The 18,621-nt window shown below is 35.4% G+C and overlaps 1 protein-coding gene across 1 annotated transcript in view; it reads right to left on the bottom strand.

Moving 5' to 3' along the window:
- TBC1D32 (TBC1 domain family member 32) overlaps positions 1–18,621 on the bottom strand; it is a 242,268-nt gene that overhangs the window by 108,375 nt on the left and 115,272 nt on the right. The gene's annotated exons all lie outside the window — the stretch shown is intronic.

Here is an 18,621-nt window from a genome sequence, read left to right on the forward strand (position 1 = left end):
TATGGCTCCCATGAGCCCACACAGTCTAGCACCGAAGGGGCTATGAGGTTGCAGTTTGAAGGTGGTGAAAATGTAAAAGAATTCATCCATAGCCAAGCTTTTGGAGGCATGACAAATGACTAAGGTGGTAAGGGCTTCAGGCCCTTTTAGTAACCCTGTGAAAGCATCTGGATACCTGTAGCAATATTTAGGCAACTCTATTACCTCATTTGAGTCAAGTTTATTGATGACATCTAATAACCTGACATCCAATAATCCAGCTTTCTCACCTCATCTCAGGCACTGATGGCTAAATCCCTATCTCTACTAGACATTTAAGGCTGCACATAAGCATTATCTCTAGATAAATAATCTATTGAAATCTTACTGCCACAGGGAAGAGAAGATATAATAACTGAATTAAATTTTCTGTGAAGAAATACAGACATCACTAAAATACATTACTCAAATAAAATGGCTACAATTTACAAACTGCATTTGGAAAAAAAATCTATATAAAATATTGATAGAGAGTCTCAGGATTTTCCCAATCTTCTCATAACCATGGAAAGCCAACCATGTTTTTATTGCTGAGATCAAAATACTCTGAAATACTAAATATTGACTATGAGCCTCAGTGAAAGTGAAACTTTCCATACACATCCGAAATTGGAAGCATTGTTCAATCTGCCCAATGTTCTTGTGTTTCCCTAACCCTTAGTGTGTGTTCATTATATGTAACAAAAGACACCAAGATAAAGTTTCTTTACAAGAATGAATTAAAAAACCTTCTACAAATGATAAGACAATGCTGATTTGTCCAATGTGAACACCAGAAGCAATCTGCTTTCACCGATAAGGACAGCAATAATACAACTGTATCATTTTATAAAAATTTAGTCCAAGATGTCCTTGATTGTCCTACCATCCAAGTCTCCCTCAAAAAAATTCAAAAATCCAGAATACACCAGCTGTCTCTACACCTTAAAGAACTGGAGAATCAACAACAAATTAAACCAACTCCACACATAAGAAGGGAAATAATCAAGATTAGAGCAGAGATCAATGAGGTAGAAATTAGAGATATAGTAGAACGTATCAATGAAACTAGAAGCTGTTTTTTTGAAAGAATCAATAAGATCGATAAACCATTGGCCACACTAATCCAAAAGAAAAGAGAGAAAGCTCAAATACATAAAATTATGAATGAAAAGGGACAGATCACAACTAACACCAAGGAAGTATAAACAATCATAAGTTACTATCAATAATTACATGCCAATAAGTTAAGCAACCTAGATGAAATGGATGCATTCCTGGAAAACTATAAACTCCCAAACTTGAACCAGGAAGAAATTGACAACCTGAATAGACCAATATCTAGTAACGAGATTGAAGCAGTGATCAAAAACCTCCCAAAAAACAAGAGCCCAGGACCTGACAGATTCCCTGGGGAACTCTACCAAACTTTCGAAGAAGAAATAACACCTATTCTCCTGAAGCTGTTTCAAAAAATTGAAGCAGAAGGAAAACTTCCAGACCCTTTCTATGAAGCCAGCATTACCCTGATCCCCAAACCAGGCAAAGACCCCACCAAAAAGGAGAATTTCAGACCAATATCCCTGATGAATATGCATGCTAAGATTCTCAAGAAAATCCTAGCAAACAGGTTCCAAGAGCACATTAAAAAGATTATCGACCATGACCAGGTGGGATTCATCCCTGGGTTACAAGATGGTTCAACATTCGCAAATCAATTAATGTGATAGAACAAATCAGTAAGAGAAGAAAGAAGAACCACACAGTCCTCTCAATTGATGCAGAAAAAGCATTTGACAAAATCCAACATCTGTTCCTGATTAAAATGCTTCAAAGTATAGGGATAGAGGAAACATTCATAAAATCTTTCTGTGAAAGACCCACAGCAAATATCATACTCAATGGGGAAAAGCTTGCAGACTTCCCGTTGAGATCAGGAACACGACAAGGATGCCCACTCTCATCACTCTTGTTAAACATAGTATTAGAAGTCCTAGCAACAGCAATTAGAAAACAAAGAGAAATAAAAGGTATCTAATTGGCAATGAAGAAGTCAAACTCTCTCTCTTCACAGATGACATGATACTTCATATGGAAAACCCAAAAGACTCCACCCCTAAACTACCAGAACTCATACAGGAATTCAGTAATGTGGCAGGATACAAAGTCAATGTACAGAAGTCAGTGGCTTTCTTATATACTAACAATAAAAATACAGAAAGGGAAATTAGAGAACTGATTCCATTTACTGTAGCACCAAGAACCATAAAATACCTGGGAATAAACCTAATCAAAGAGGTAAAGGATCTCTACTCAAGGAACTACAGAACACTCATGAAAGAAACCGAAGAAGACACAAAAAGATGGAAGACCATTCCACGCTCTTGGATCAGAAGAATAAACATTGTTAAAATGTCTATACTGCCTAGAGCAATCTATACTTTTGACGCCATTCCGATCAAAACTCCACTGGTATTTTTCAAAGAGCTGGAGCAAATAATCCTAAAATTTGTATGGAATCAGAAGGGACCTCAAATTGCTAAGGACATGTTGAAAAACCAAAAATAAAACTGGCAGCATTATGTTAACCTGATTTCAAGCTTTACTTCAAAGCTGTGATCACCAAGACAGCATGGTACTGGCATAAAAACAGACACATAGACCAGTGGAACAGAGTAGAAAGACCAGATATGGACCCTCAACTCTAAGGTCAAATCATCTTCGACAAAGCAGGAAAAAATATACAGTGGGAAAAAAGACAGTCTCTTCAATAAATGGTGCTGGGAAAATTGGACAGCTATATGTAGAATAATGGAACTCGACCATTCTCTTACACCGTACACAAAGATAAACTCAAAATGGATAAAGGACCTCAATGTGAGACAAGAATCCATCAGAATTCTAGAGGAGAACATAGGCAGTAACCTCTTCGATATCAGCTACAGCAACTTCTTCCAAGATATGTCTCCAAAGGCAAAGGAAACAAAAGCAAAAATAAACTTTTGGGACTTCATCAAGATCAACAGCTTCTGCACAGCAAAGGAAACAGTCAACAAAACAAAGAGGCAACCCACGGAATGGGAGAAAATATTTGTAAATGACAGTACAGACAAAAGGTTGATATCCAAGATCCATAAAGAACTTCTCAAACTCAACACACACAAAACAGAAAATCATATCAACAAATGGGCAGAAGATATGAACAGACACTTCTCCAATGAAGACATGCAAATGGCTATCAAACACATGAAAACATGTTCATCATGACAAGCTATCATGGAGATTCAAATTAAAATCACATTGAGATACCACCTTACACCAGTTAGAATGGCCAAAATTAGCAAGACAGGAACAACATGTGTTGGAGAGGATGTGGAGAAAGGGGAACCCTCTTACACTCTTGGTGGGAATGCAAGTCGGTGGAGCCACTTTGGAGAACAGTGTGGAGATTCCTCAAGAAATTAAAAATAGAGCTTCCCTATGACTCTGCAATTGCACTACTGGGTATTTACCCCAAAGATACAGATGTAGTGAAAAGAAGGGCCATCTGTACCCCAATAGCAGCAATGGCCACATTCGCCAAACTGTGGAAAGAACCAAGATGCCCTTCAACAGATGAATGGATAAGGAAGATGTGGTCCATATACACTATGGACTATTATGCCTCCATCAGAAAGGATGAATACCCAACTTTTGTATCAACATGGACAGGACTAGAAGAGTCAAGCAGAGAGCGTCAATTATCATATGGTTTCACTTATTTGTGGAGCATAATAAATAACAAGGAGGACATAGGGAGATGGAGAGGAGAAGGGAGTTGAGGAAAATTGGAAGGGGAGGTGAACCATGAGAGACTATGGACTCTGAAAAACAATCTGAGGGTTTTGAAGGGGTGGAGGGGTGGGAGGTTGGGGGAACCAGGTGGTGGGTATTAAGGAGGGCACATATTGCATGGAGCACTGGGTGTGGTGCAAAAAACAATGAATTCCGTTACTCTGAAAAGAAATTAAAAAACAAAAACAAAAAATGGTGTACTAGAGAATAAAGATCCATGCAAATTGAGAGGTTTGCAAAACAGATGAACATGTGGGAGGGGATAAAAAAGAGAGAGGGAAAGAGAGAGAAAGGGGAGAAAACAAACCATAAGAGATTCTTTCTTTTTTAAAGATTTCATTTTATTCAATCATCCATTTATTCACTCATTCATTCATTTATTTGTGGTCGTGGGGGCATGCGTGAGTGGATTAAGGTGCAGAGGGAGTGGGGGAGAAAAAGGGAATCTCGAGCAGACTCCATGATGAACGTGGGCTTGGAACTCCATCCAGGGTACCACCCAGGGCCCGACCAGGGCCTAACCCTACCACCCTGAAATCATGACCTGAACTGAAACTAAGAGTCAGATGCTTAACCACTGAACCACCCAGGCACCCCAAGCATAAGAAACTCTTAAAGACAGAAAACAAACTAAGAGGTGATAGAGAAAGTTGGGTGGGGGATGGGCTGGATGGGTGATGGGTGTTAAAGAGGGCACTTGATATGATGAGCAATGGGTATTGTATGTAAGAGATGAATCACTGAATTCTACTCCTGAAATCAGCATTGTACTGTATGTTAACTAAACGTAATTTAAATAAAACATTAGAAAAATAAAAAGCCATTAAAAATATAAAACACATTGAGAGGTGTGCCAACTCCATGAAGTTTGAGTTCTAATGGCCTAGATCACACACAATGTGCATAGTGTATTATTATATTTTATATTATTTACCACTAAGAAAGTAACATAATGCATGATTTTAGCCTCTGAATTTTGGAAGCAAGATCTATGACATTTGAGTGTGCTGTTCTGAACTACTTATCAAGTAACCCTTACCTATAAACTTTACATGACCCAAAGGCTAAAATAAGATCTAAAACTCAGGCAGCCTTCAAGTCAGGAAAATCTATCACTTGAGCATTTAATCTAGCATTCAGTGTTGGCCAAAGTCTCAATGGTTGATAAGATACTACATAAAGCTTCTGGCAACAGGCAATACAAGATTTACACAAGGTCTCCCATGATTTCAAAGTAAATTTAAGTTCTCTTTTTAAAATAATATTCTTGTTTGATGAAGATAATCTCCAGCCTCATCCATCATGGCTACTTGGTTCATAAGCCCATTTAAGTAAGCACTAGCGTAGTTATAAGAGGCTGACCCATCAACAAAAGGAATTATTTCACCTCATTTATAGGAGAGATCCCCTTCAAGGGCATTGACATGAGTCAAAAATACCTTAGTCTGGATATATTCTAAGAAGACCATCTACATACAACTTCTATTTCTACAACTTCAGTCTTCTTAAACGAATCTTCCAATCTTTTCTTTTCTTTTTTTTTTTTTTTTTACCCTGAGTCCCTGACAATCCAGAACAGCTATTAGGCCTGTTTCATAAGTTTATAAATCAATATCTAAAGTCAAATCTCCTAGACAAAATAAATAAGCAGATCTGCTACTTCAAATTTCTCCTCTGAAAAGCTATTAAACTATAGTAGGCCAATTCTAGCAGGTAGTAACATATGCAGTACTGATTTAGTTCTTTCATCCTCCCTGGTCATCTAGTTAGAGAAAGCTTCCCAGGACTCATAGGTAGTGTCCTGAATGCGTGCGCCACATATTCATACAACACTTATGTTCTCAGGGCCAGTTTAATCTTCTTATAAATATGACTTGCACTTGGTGGAGGAGTTATACGCATATAAAACATTGTTTTAGAAAATAATATAATGCCCAATGCCTAAAAAAAACACCATATATTTGCTGTTGGTTCAGAGTACCCTGTAAGACAGCACCTCAGTATTGCAAGGTACCATGTCCCTCCCACATGATGCCAGACTGAGTTTTCCCCACTTCAGGGAGGGAAGGGTACATTATAAAACTAGTGAATATTGTGGATGTTTGCTCAGTGCTTCTTTTGTTGTTTCTTGGTCAAAAGTATTGTTTTATGGGGCGCCTGGGTGGCTCAGTGGTTAAGCCGCTGCCTTCGGCTCAGGTCATGATCTCAGGGTCCTGGGATCGAGTCCCGCATCGGGCTCTCTGCTCAGCAGGGAGCCTGTTTCCTCCTCTCTCTCTCTCTGCCTGCCTCTCTGCCTACTTGTGATTTCTCTCTGTCAAATAAATAAATCTAAAAAAAAAAAAAAAAAGTATTGTTTTATGAATGTCATGACTTAATTTAGAACAACAGCTAAACCTTCATAGGGAATCATCCATGATTTGAATGACATGAATTGTCTCATCACAGACGATCTAGCTAGATTCCACTGAGTGCCCAAATTGCAGTAGAGAGAGACCAACACTGGACCCAAAATGTAGCACACAATTTGGAGAGATCAACCAGCTACCTTGTGGCAGGTTAAATACATTAAATATCTTCTTCCACCTTATATGAAATTTGACATCCATCACCACCATGGTTCTCTACCAAATATGATCTCACCAACTTACTGATGCTTTACTGAAAGTCATGGAATTCATAAACATGACTTCCGACCAAGAAACCAATTTAACAACAAAAGAAGCATTGAGTAAACATCCACAATATTCACTAGTTTTATAATGTACCCTTCCCTCCCTGAAGTAGCTCATCTTGAATAGTGGTGGAATGGCATGCTGAAAACTCAGTATGGCCTCAACTAGGACATAATACCCTATAATACTGAAGTGCTGTCCTACAAGATACTCTGAACTACCAAACAATATATGGTGCTGTTTCTCTCATAACTATAATATGGGTCTAGGAGCTAAGGGGTAGACATAGAAATGATCATTTTCTATGGTTTTCTCACCCCTCAATTCTGCAGGATGCAGCATGGGGGTGGAGCACTGTAGTTTTCAGATATTATTCCAAAAAAGAATACTTCTATACTTCTACCAAAACATTCCTCTAACCTTCTGAGGCTCCTCAAAACCCTGGGCCAATAAGCAAAATAAAGTACCTTTGTAGCCTAGAGGGATTGACCATGATCATAAAAATAAACAAACAAACCCCACTACTGTCTAATAAAGACACAGGAAAGTCAAGTGTAGTGGCCAGTGAATACTCTGTACTACCTAATCGCCAAACCTAGTAATAAAAGTTAAGTTAGACTATGCAGCTCCATACAGATAATACCATTAAGGGTTCAAGAACCACAAGCAAGCTCTGGAATGTCCTACTATATTAAAAATCCTAAGCAGCTGGGGCCGGTTGGGTATCAAGGGGAAACAGAATGAAGTAATTGGGTAAAGAAGTTATAAATATCAACCAGAGCCTTATATCCACTTGTAGAGATGAGGATTATAGTAGCTAACCATATTTTCAACCTTGCTCTGGTTTAAGCAAACACTTAGGTATTAACCAATTACCTGTTCTTGATTTCGTTTACCTCCTATTTTACAAAGGATGTTGACTTGTCATTTAGTCTACAGGCGAAAGGATATGAATAAGTGACTGTAATTGAATTAACAAAGAATGAAAATCACCTAGAGATTTATGCTAACATTGAAAAGACTCTAGATCTCCCTGTCAGGGAAGATGGTGAGGGCATTTTTGTTTGTGGGAGGGAAATTATTTTGCACAAGTAAAGAGCGCTTACTGCTATCACTATTGTTTGGAGCTTCAACGCTCTGAGGTTTAAATGATGAAATATTTAAAGTGCTTAGAATCATACCTGACACACAGTAAGCAATGCTGTAAATACTTGACATTGTTATATTTTACAGAAACATCTTGAGATATATTACCACTAGACACTACTTGGAAAAGTAGGCAAATGGAAGAAAGATGTCTTATTAATGTTAAGAAACAAATTTGGGGAGCAGAGGAATGATAGAATAGAGATAACTGGAATAAGACAGGTATAGTAGAATAATAGATCTTGAACTGGCAGAGAGTAACAGTTAACCCTTTTCAGCGCCAATACCCTTTTCTCTCAGCCACACTAACTGCCTCTGACTCATGATTTCCAGAAGGTAAACCTCCAGTGTTCTACTAAAAGAAGGAAAGAATGGGGTAGGAGCAGAAGGAATGTGAGGGCATATCTGGATCTTTTAATTTCAATACGACTATTGAAAGTCTTGGACTTTCACCTATTGCTCTACTTCCATCTATAACGACTTTGGTTCCTCTGATTCCTAATACTTCTAAAATGTTGTGACACAAAAAGTTGCTTATGGGCCTCCCCTTGTCACCTTGGGCTTTAGTTTTTCCAGCTCACTCAATCATTTACAACTCCCCATTTGTTTTATAACTCTTCCAGTTATATTATGGAAGTTTCCATCCCTTACCAGTCTTGAAAAACTTCCACACCATCCTTTCTTACTAAGAAAATGCCTCTATCAAAACAAGGAGTAAACTAAGAAACAGGAAACTGGATCCTATGTAAAAGAGGATCCAGCTCAGAAGAGAAATTAAAAGCGGTCCCTGAATGATGAAGGGAAATTTCAGAGGGCTGACACAAAAGATCCTCCCGTACAAAATGAAGCAAAGGGATGTGATACAAGGAATAAAGCTGATACGTTGTTACCTGATGTCCTTTAGCTTATTGTATGTTTCCACAAACATGAACAGGACATGGTCCCTGCCCTCAAGAATGTGAAAACTTTGGGACTATAAAAGCATAACTGGAAAATAATGACTGTAAGGCATCTTGACATTTATGTTATAAAGCACTACTTTGTATGGGTCAGGTATTACATTCTCTGGAACCAGACTATCTGGGTTCAATACCAGTTTCACTAATTACTTGCTGTGTCACCTTAAGCAAATGGCTTAACTTTTCTATAGCTCAGTTGAGTCATTTGTAAAAATGGGAGATAAGAGTACCTATTTCACAGGGCTGTTCTGAAATTAAGTATTTAAATGTGAAACCAGTATCAGTACCGAGGACATAATGAGAACTAGGTAAGTACTAGGCTGTGCTGTGATAGAGGCAGGAGTATATTTTTTAATGATAGTCTAGGCATACATTAGTAGATATATAAAAAATGAAGCAAGTGTAAAATCATCTAATTATTAACTTCAGGAAAAATAAACTACTAGTAAAAATGAAATACAGTCATAGTATACTATTTGGCCTATGAAGAAATAATATTTATACCGACATGAAAATGTAAGCTTTTAATAGTGACTTAATCAGGTTTGTGATAAAACTATAGAGCAGGGAGAGAGGGAGAGTAGAGGACATCTAAATCCTAAGCTTCTAAATCTCTAAAGACAAAATAAAATCTCAAGTTTAAAAATCAAAACAAAGAGATGGCTTGATGGTTCAGTCGGTTAAGCTGCTGACTTTGTCCCAGGTCATGATCCCAGGACCCTGGGATCGAGTCCTACAGCTGGCTCCTCACTGAGTAGCAAGCCTGCTTCTCTCTCTGCCTCTGCCTGCCACTCTGCCTGCTTGTGCTCTCTGACAAATAAATAAATAAATAAAATATTTAAAAGTCAAAACACAGTATAAACATGTGACTCAAAAATCTGGAGATAAATGACAGGAAAAACCAATTCAAGGAGACAAAAGTGACAACCTCTGAGGACGGGACTTGGGAGTAGAGATGGATGGGGAGAGTATTACTCTTCATTCTTAAATGCTTTCCCCATATTATTTGGCTTTTTAAACTGTATAATTTTACTACTTTATTTTATTTAAAGATTCTATTCATCTACTAGAGAGAGGGAACAAGCAAGGGGGAGGAAGAGAGAGCCTGATGGGAGACTCAATCCCAGGACCCAAAGATCATGACCTGAGCTGAAGGCAGAAATTTAACTGACTGAGCCAACCAGGCACCCTATACCTTTATTACTTTAATAAAAATAAATAAAAAATAGTGTTTGGTAGATGTGACAGAAACCATAAACTAGTATCTTTTCAAGCTGCTCTGCCAAGAAAGATAAATATAGATTCTGTGCTGCAAGTGCAAAGTAAATTTAAGTCACACAGAATCTGGACCCTTAGTCCTTCACTTTTGCTCAAACAGATAAAACAAAAACAAATATATTTGTTTTCTAAGCTCTAAATTGTTTTTTTAACTTCTTTTACCTTATTAAATTTTATCTCTAATGTAATGAAACTCAGTATGATTTGATTTTTGTCATACAGAAAAATGTTTTGGGTTAAAAAGTTTTAAATGCCAATTTGGCATCCCAAATGATCTTATCTTGCTTATATAAGAAACCTGAAATAAAATTCCTCCTGGGCGAAGGATTTAGGCTTAACAACAGGAAACCTACATTTACTTACCTACAAAAATGGAGCTATTCTTATCGGGGAGGGAGAAAAAAATCAAAGTATACTCAGAATGTCAAGGCAAAGACTGTTAATCAAGTCACCTGACTTCTAAGACTTCTAAGATTTTGTGCTAAACATTAAGAATCAAATTGGTCACCATTCTTAATAGATAGCAATGTATTGTGGGGGCCCTGGGTGGCTCAGTCACTTAAGCATCTGACTCTTGATTTCATCTCAAGTCATGATCTCATGGTGATAAGACTAATCCATTTGCTTGTTTTCGAATGTATCTTGAACATGACAGATTCCTCCAGGAATTTGCTAATAATCCAAACCAAGTCTCACCACATGAATAATTCTGTGTTCTTAATTAACACATACTTTGTAGTATGTCACTTTCAAATATTACATCATTAATATGACCAAGTGGGCACTGTCCAAGGTACCTAGAATGGTTCTATGAAGTTTAGTCTTAGCTATCATCTCCACTTGAAGAAATTTGAACCATGTACTCTGTTTACCTCATGCCTGAAGTCACAAGCCCTTTCTCTCTATCCTACCACTTTTTCCTAGGATTTCTTCCTTGGAATCAACACATTTCATTTCTACTAACATAATGTATGCATTATGATAAATTCCACAAGTTCATTAACTCTGAAATGAAATGCATTGGCTAAGATACACACAAACAATAAAAAATCAAACACAAAAGATTTGCTTCTGATCACCACATACAAATTAGCTAGCAGAAATGCAATGCGTAATTCCCTACTTGTTGACCAAAACCAGGAATAAGACATGGATTACACACACAATAACTATACCTTCAAGTCTGGAGAATAAAGTTTCTGATGCATATACAACCATATCTGGAGAGGAGTAAAGGGGAATATCAGTTTGCCGATAAACTTATATGGGCAGAGGCTGTAAAGAGCCTAATCACTTGCTCTAGGTACCAAATTCATCTCTATTTCAGAAAGTGCTATGGGATCTCCTGAAACTAGAAGTTAGTTTGGACTTCTGCAAGTATAGAATATAATTTTTGGATAGGCTCACCTTGCATGTTATGCACACCTAACATTCAATAAATCTGGACATATGATCAAGGGAAAGCTTAGGGAGTGATACATAGATACAGGATTATAGTTAGTAAAGAAGAGATAACTGAAGCCACTGCAGAGAGAAAAAGGTCAATGTACTGAAGACATATACCAGAAGAGAATTTAACTGAAAGGATAAATAGAGGAAGAGGACAAAGAATTAGCGAAAACAAAGGAGAAAAGAGAATCCAAAAATAAAAAGAGAACAAAGTCACAGAATCCCCAAGATAGGGGCTCCTGGGTAGCTCAGTCCATTAAGCATCCAACTCAATTTTGGCTCGTGTCATGATGTCAGGGTGCTAGGATCAAGCCCCGTTGTCATGCTCTGCATTCAGCATGGAGTCTGCTGGAGATTGTCTCTCTCTCCCTCTCCCTCCCCCTCAATCCTCCCTGTTCATGGATGTTCCCTCTCTCTAAAATAAATAAATAAAACCTTAAGGAAAAAAAAAAAAGACAGCAGACAGCACTACAGCACTTAACTGGAACTTAATAAATATTTTTTGAATAAACAAGTTAATAAAAGGAAAAGGAGTCAATAGTGAGTGGAATATAAAATGGAACAGAGAGGTAAAGTAAAAGGAGTCATGAAAAGAGTTTTGAAAATGTGCCTAAGTTTTTAACATAGCAAGTCCAATTCTAAAGTTTTACTGTAAAGATAATATGGGCATGGAGATATTTATAAAAAATTTACAATAATTTTTATATTTTATATTTATAAAAAATGTACAATAATTTTAAAAAATAACCTACATGTTTAAACACAGAAAATTAAGATTCATCAATATACTAGAATATTATTCAAGCCTTTAAAATTATGCTATACATGAACATTTATAGGTATGACAGGATGATTTAAAATTAAATTAAAAAGGAGTGTTAAAACAATAAAACTCCTACTTAAAAAAAATACATCCAGCAAAAAAAAAAATTAAAAATTTTAGCATGAAGAGGATAATGGTAATTATTTCTAAGAAAAAGACTAACAACTATTGTTCTGTTCCCATTATTTTCTAATTATTCTATAAAAATAGGAATTCTTTGATTAAATAAGAATTTTCAATCTATTACTGATGCTAATTAGTAATAGATCATCTGTTTTCTTCAAATTAAATTAAATATTATGTATGTATTTATGTGTACAAATACATGTGTATATAAAATCCAAAATGTGCATGGTTTTATAGTCAGATTGTATCTAATTTCTGATACTAAAAAAGACTACAAGAGATAATTTTAAAACTGTGTATTACCGATGTTAATCAAATTTAAGTCTAGTTAGCATCTGGGTCACTGGGAATAAATAATTTTGTGATTTGCTGTGACAGAATATTAACACCTATCTATCTATGTTTGCTAAAATAACCACACTGGTTCTAAACTGAAAATTACTTTTTACTTTTCATCTTAAAGTCATCTTATAGGTCAGATTTTTTTACAAAGAAGGTAATCGTACATAAAACTGTTATAGTGGGGGGGGGCACCTGGTGACTCAATTAGTGAGGCGTCTGCCTTCAGCTCAGGTCATGATCCCACGGTCCTGGGATCAAGTCCCACATTGAGCTTCTTGCTCAGCAGGGAGCCTGCTTCTCCCTCTCTCTCTGCCCCTCACTCCCGATTCCTGTTCTCCCTTGCCCTGCTTTCTCTCTCTCTCTCAAATTAATAAATAATCTAAAAATCAAAAACAAACAAAAAACCCTGTTATATTGTGTATATAATTTACTGTTGTGCGTAAATATAAAATAACTGAAATAGCAAGTGATACATTTTAAAAGGTGTTCTATAAATAAAGATTTCAGAGCTTTTTGTTTTTTGTTTTTTAAGAAAACTAACAACATGTCACATTAGAGTTTCAAATAAAGAATGAATAAGTTATAGGAGAACTATATTAACATTTCTTTAACCATATTAAATTTTAATGTGTATATTTAATGAAGAATTACTACATAAGATTTAAGTTGCTAGAAATGAGCAATTCTAGAGTCCCTAATTAAAACCCAATTTGTAGTTTCATATAAAATATTAATACTGAATGATATAAATCTTTCTCCATGAAATACAGTTTTTATACTGCAAAAATGAAGGCATGAGTCTTCTAACCTAAAGACGGTTAAGAAGAGCTTAAGTTAGTAAGCCATGAGAGCATGATCAAAATTTTCCAGGGCATATGACATTAAAAGCAAAGGCAACAAAAGCAAATAAACAGATGGAAGTATATCAAACTCAAAAACTTGCAGAGCAAAAGAAATCATCAACAAAATGAAAAATCCACCTACTGAGAGAAAATATTTGCAAATCGTATCTCATAAGGAGTTTATAATATTCAAAATATTTAAAGAGTTTACATAACACCAAAAAAAAATTTTTAAATCTAATTCAAAAAGTGGGCAAAGGATATGAATAGACACTTTTCCAAAGACGACATATAGATGGCCAATAGCTACATGCATAGATGCTATCAGGGAAATGCAAATCAAAACCACAATAGCATCACCTCACACCTATCAGAATGGCAGTACTGTTGGTGGGAATGTAAACTGGTGCAGTCACTGGGGAAAACACTATGGTTCATCAAAAAAATTAAAATAGAACTACCACATGATCCAGCAACTTCACTTCTGGGTATTGATCTGAAAACAAAAATATGAATTTGGAAAAGATTTATGCATCCATGTTCACTAAAGCATAATGTACAATAGCTAACATATGCAAACAACCTAAATGTCCACAAATGGATGAATGGCTAAAGAAAATGTAGTATATATATTATGGAATACTATTTAGCCATTAAAAAATTGACATCTGGCCATTAGCAACAACATGGATAGACCTTGAGGGCATTATACTAAGTGAAATAAGGTAAAGAAAGAAGTATTATATGATTTAACATGTGGAATTCCAAAACAACCAAACTCATAAATACAGAGAATATACTGGTAATTGCCAGAGAGGGGAGTGGGTGGTGGGGGAAATCTGTGAAGAGAGTCAAAAACAAACTTCCAGTTAAAAAATAAATCAGTCATGGAGATGTAATGTATAGCATGATGACTGTAGTTAATACTGCATTGCATATTTGCAAGTTGCTAAGAGAGTAAATCTTAAAAGTTCTCATTACAAGAAAAATAGTTCTTAACTATGTATGGTGACAGATATTAACTAGACTTATGTGGTGACCATTTAACAATATATACACAAAAATTGAATCATGCTGTAACCTGAAACTGATATATATCAATTATATATCTCTATTAAGCCTCAACTTTGGAAAAGAAGATATTATAGAGGATCAGAACCTGAAGATGCCTTAATTTTTGTCTGTAAAAGAAATGTTCAAGAAAATAATTTGCACCCAAAATTTTCAATAAATGTACAGCTGCTTTCTTAAACAAATTAAAAAACCAACAGATTTAGCAAATAAATGTTAACCAAATAACCAGAAAATACCTAGCAATGTGGTAGACAGGAAAGTCAAAGAAAATGATATTCCCTTAGTAAGTTCAAGTTTTATCAGGATGAGAAATAAATACCAAATCTGTGGAAATGACTATAAAGGCAAAGGACACAGAAAAAAAAGACAAGATAAAAGTATGCTATCATAAGTCATGGAGGAAGTAATTCATAAAGCAACCTTTGCCTTGAAGGATGAGTCAAGTTTTTATAAGATAACAAAAGTTAATGCAATATTTAAGATAAAAATATAGGTATATAGGCAATAATAAACACTGTGATTGAGGAGATAAGAAGTCTAACCTATTAAGCATTAGTTCAGGATGAGGAAAGGTGGAAAATAATGAACATAGGAAAGGTGTAGATATATTATGGAACTCCCTAAAAGCCACAAAAGGAAGTATGGAACTCCCAGTTATTTAAAATGGGAAGGTGGGGAGTTTTATAAGGATGTGTTTCTTTTCTGCATTAATTACCTCACTTTTTTATTACCTTACCATCTGATTCCTCATTAGGTAGTAAGGTTAAAGAGAACGAGCACAACTTATTTACTCATCATTACATCGCCTACATCTAACACAGAGCATAACAAGCGTTCAATAAATATTGGCAGAGTAAATGAAGTAGAGGAGAGTAAACTAACAAATTATAAATATTAATCTGCAGCCATATTAAAGAAGTGCTGCGTATCTTATGTCACTACACTAAGCAACCTACATTAGTTTAATCTCCCTCCTGGGTAGAGAGGTAAGAAAGATGGAGGACTTAAGAAGGCAGGTAAGGAAACGATAGAAGACCATCCTTCAACACAGGTGGACACAGGGAAGATGGGAGGCCAATGAGAGCATTAATGTCTTCATCTCTCACAGTAGAGAGTCAATCAATACTGTATAAAAGTGAAATATTATGTTCAAACCACTTAAAATGTTTTACATAACCTTTTTTTCTTAAACTTAGAGGAGTCTCTGGGGAAATAATTACCCCTGGAGTGAAAAAAAAAAAACAGTTACTTGAAATTCAGCAATTTCTTTGGTCTCACTAGTTTTTCTTTCCTATAAAATCCAGTTAGAATTTAAAATGGAAGCTCTATTATGATTCCATTTTTATAAAACAATCTCCACATATCTATTCTGCTGTCTGTACATGCACAGAAAGATGTCCAGAATATTTCTCCTCAATGTTAATAATGTTACTTTCAGATAGGTGCAGGTAATTAAGAATACACTTACTTGCTGATCACTAAGTACAGAACTGCTGAATCACTGTTTCGTACACCTGAAACTAATACATAATGCTGTATGTTAACTACACTGGAATTAAAACTTTTAAAAATAATGTTACTTTCAGAGTTAAGAAGAATGTCACTTAATGTGTTATAATTTAGTTTCCTGTGTTGGTTAATTTCTTTATAATAAAGACAAATCACTGTTTGAAAAGCAAACCAAAAAAGTTAAGACAACTTTCAAGACTGAGCTACTGAATAACTGGTTGGGCCACTTAATGAGATGGAAACAGATTTATTTTATTTTGTTTGTTTTGAGGGATGAGACCCAAAAGTTCAGTTTTAGATATGTTAAGATGTCTGAGAAATGTATGAATTGAGACATCAAGAAAGAGTTGCATATCTGAACCTGGAAGCTCCAAATAATGATTAAGGTTAGGGATATAAACTATGGGGCACCTACTGCCATAAAGGATACTTAAAGGCAAAGATGTAAGTGAATGAACTTGGAGCGGAACAAAGAGGAAAAAAGTGCAACTTGGACAAAGTCCCAATTATTCCATATTGCAGAGATTGCTAAGAGAATGCAAAAGAGCTATAGAAGCAAAGAGAACTCTTTAACACAGAAAGGAATGATCTACTATGTCAAATGCTGATAGTTACAGTCAGAGGAGAATTAAAAAGAGAAGAATCTCTTACATTCATCAGGATAGAGGCTACAGGCAATCTGAGCAGGATGTATAATTCTGACCAAGCTATAAAGTCAATGTCAAAGATAAGTGGATTGAGAAGTAAAGAGATGTGAGCAAGTGGGGACAGTTTATACAGATTACTTGGTATAGTGAGAGGACGAGAAACAGGACAGTGTCTTCAGAGACGGGAGGTCAAGAGAAATTTCTTTTTGAGTGTGCTTCACTGTAAGATGAAACGTGAAGACACGTCTGCACCCAGATACCAAAATTAGAAAAGGACAGGCTAGAAGCAGAAACAAAGAGGATAGGAGGGCTAATCAGAGGAGCAACCTTCTTATATATTAGTCATTTACGATACAAGATTTTTAGGATCTGAACAAATAAAAATTTGAAATTTACAGAGAATGTGATACTATTAAAAAGTGAAAATCTACATTTCACTGAGCCCTGCATTAGCCTCATCTAAGTGCTGTGGCAAACCTACAGAAACTGTACTAAACTTACTGTTATTCAGAGGGGAAAGAAGTGAATGGAACAAGCAGTGATAAGTATACAAGGCAAAAACATTCATGAGATGAACTACTGAAGGGAACAGTATAATAAAGGTACAATTAGAAACAAAACCATTGTAGAAACTAAAGAAAATGATACAGGTAAGAATTCAAAACAGAGAATCATAAGATTTATAGAATACAAAGGCATGATATAAATTATCACTATTGGGCCCCAATGACCAACACTGGACTAAAATTAGTAGGAGACAGTAAATTATCTAACCTCAAAAGTATGATTTAAAAATATAACTGAATATTATGAGTATGAATTTTGAAATATAATGAAACAAACATATATCAAAGAAAAACTTGCTAAAAACCCACAAAAAATAAAATACAAACTTTTCCTCAGAAAACTTCAGAAAAGTTTGGCCTTTTTCTCTCTCTTATTGCTGATACTGTAAACATAGCAAATTACTTGGTGGCATATTGAAGACTACTGGGGTACTGAAAGAATGAAGACAAAATTTACTTCCTAGTTAAACACAAAAATCATAAAAAGCAAGAAGATATAAAGAAACACATGAAGTAATACTGCTACTACATCTATTATGAACATTTTTATAGTGCTTGCTACATGCCAGGCACTGTCAATAAGTCCTAGTTTTTCTTACGCAATTCTCATAATAGTTCTATGAGGAAAATAATACAATTTTCTTCCATTTTACAGATGATAACTGAGATCCCAACTCACACAACTAATAGAGAGTAAGCAAGTCTTGACTCCAGAATCCATGTTGCTAATCTAACCACCATACTACACAACACTATTACACATACAGACAATGCCATGGCAAATTTTCTCCTGTTAGAACAGAATGACTCCATTTGGATACTGCACTACATTTGAAAAAAGCACATGCTATGTAAATTAATATATTTTATTCCCAGAGGTATTTTACTTCTTGGATGGCTTTTTACATGACTTAAAATCCCATGATTATTTTTTTAACAAAAATACTAGGGAAAAAACACTGTTCTTTATTAAAAAAAAAAAAAAAAAATCACTCACTATATCAGTTAAAAAGAAGCCAGAATCTATATTTTATAACTACAAAACTCAGAAATATACTTGCTATGCAGAAGTTCTACTGAGTAGATTTTTCCTAGTATTTTTCATCATTGCTTCCTATATGATGTATCTGATGCTATATATGACAAGTTTAATGTGAAAATACATTTGAAATAGAGGACAAGCTATAGTTTTTCTACCTTCTTTGAATAAAAAGGTCCAAAAATGAAACTCAGCTATTAAAGATAAAAAAAATTTTTTTTTAAAGTTTAAGATCTATAATATATACTACCATCACCAGAGATTCTAATTTTAGAAAAGTGACTGCTTTATCTCTTA

This window comes from Mustela nigripes, chromosome 5 (genome assembly GCF_022355385.1).
Source record: "Mustela nigripes isolate SB6536 chromosome 5, MUSNIG.SB6536, whole genome shotgun sequence".
Lineage (NCBI taxonomy): Eukaryota > Metazoa > Chordata > Mammalia > Carnivora > Mustelidae > Mustela > Mustela nigripes.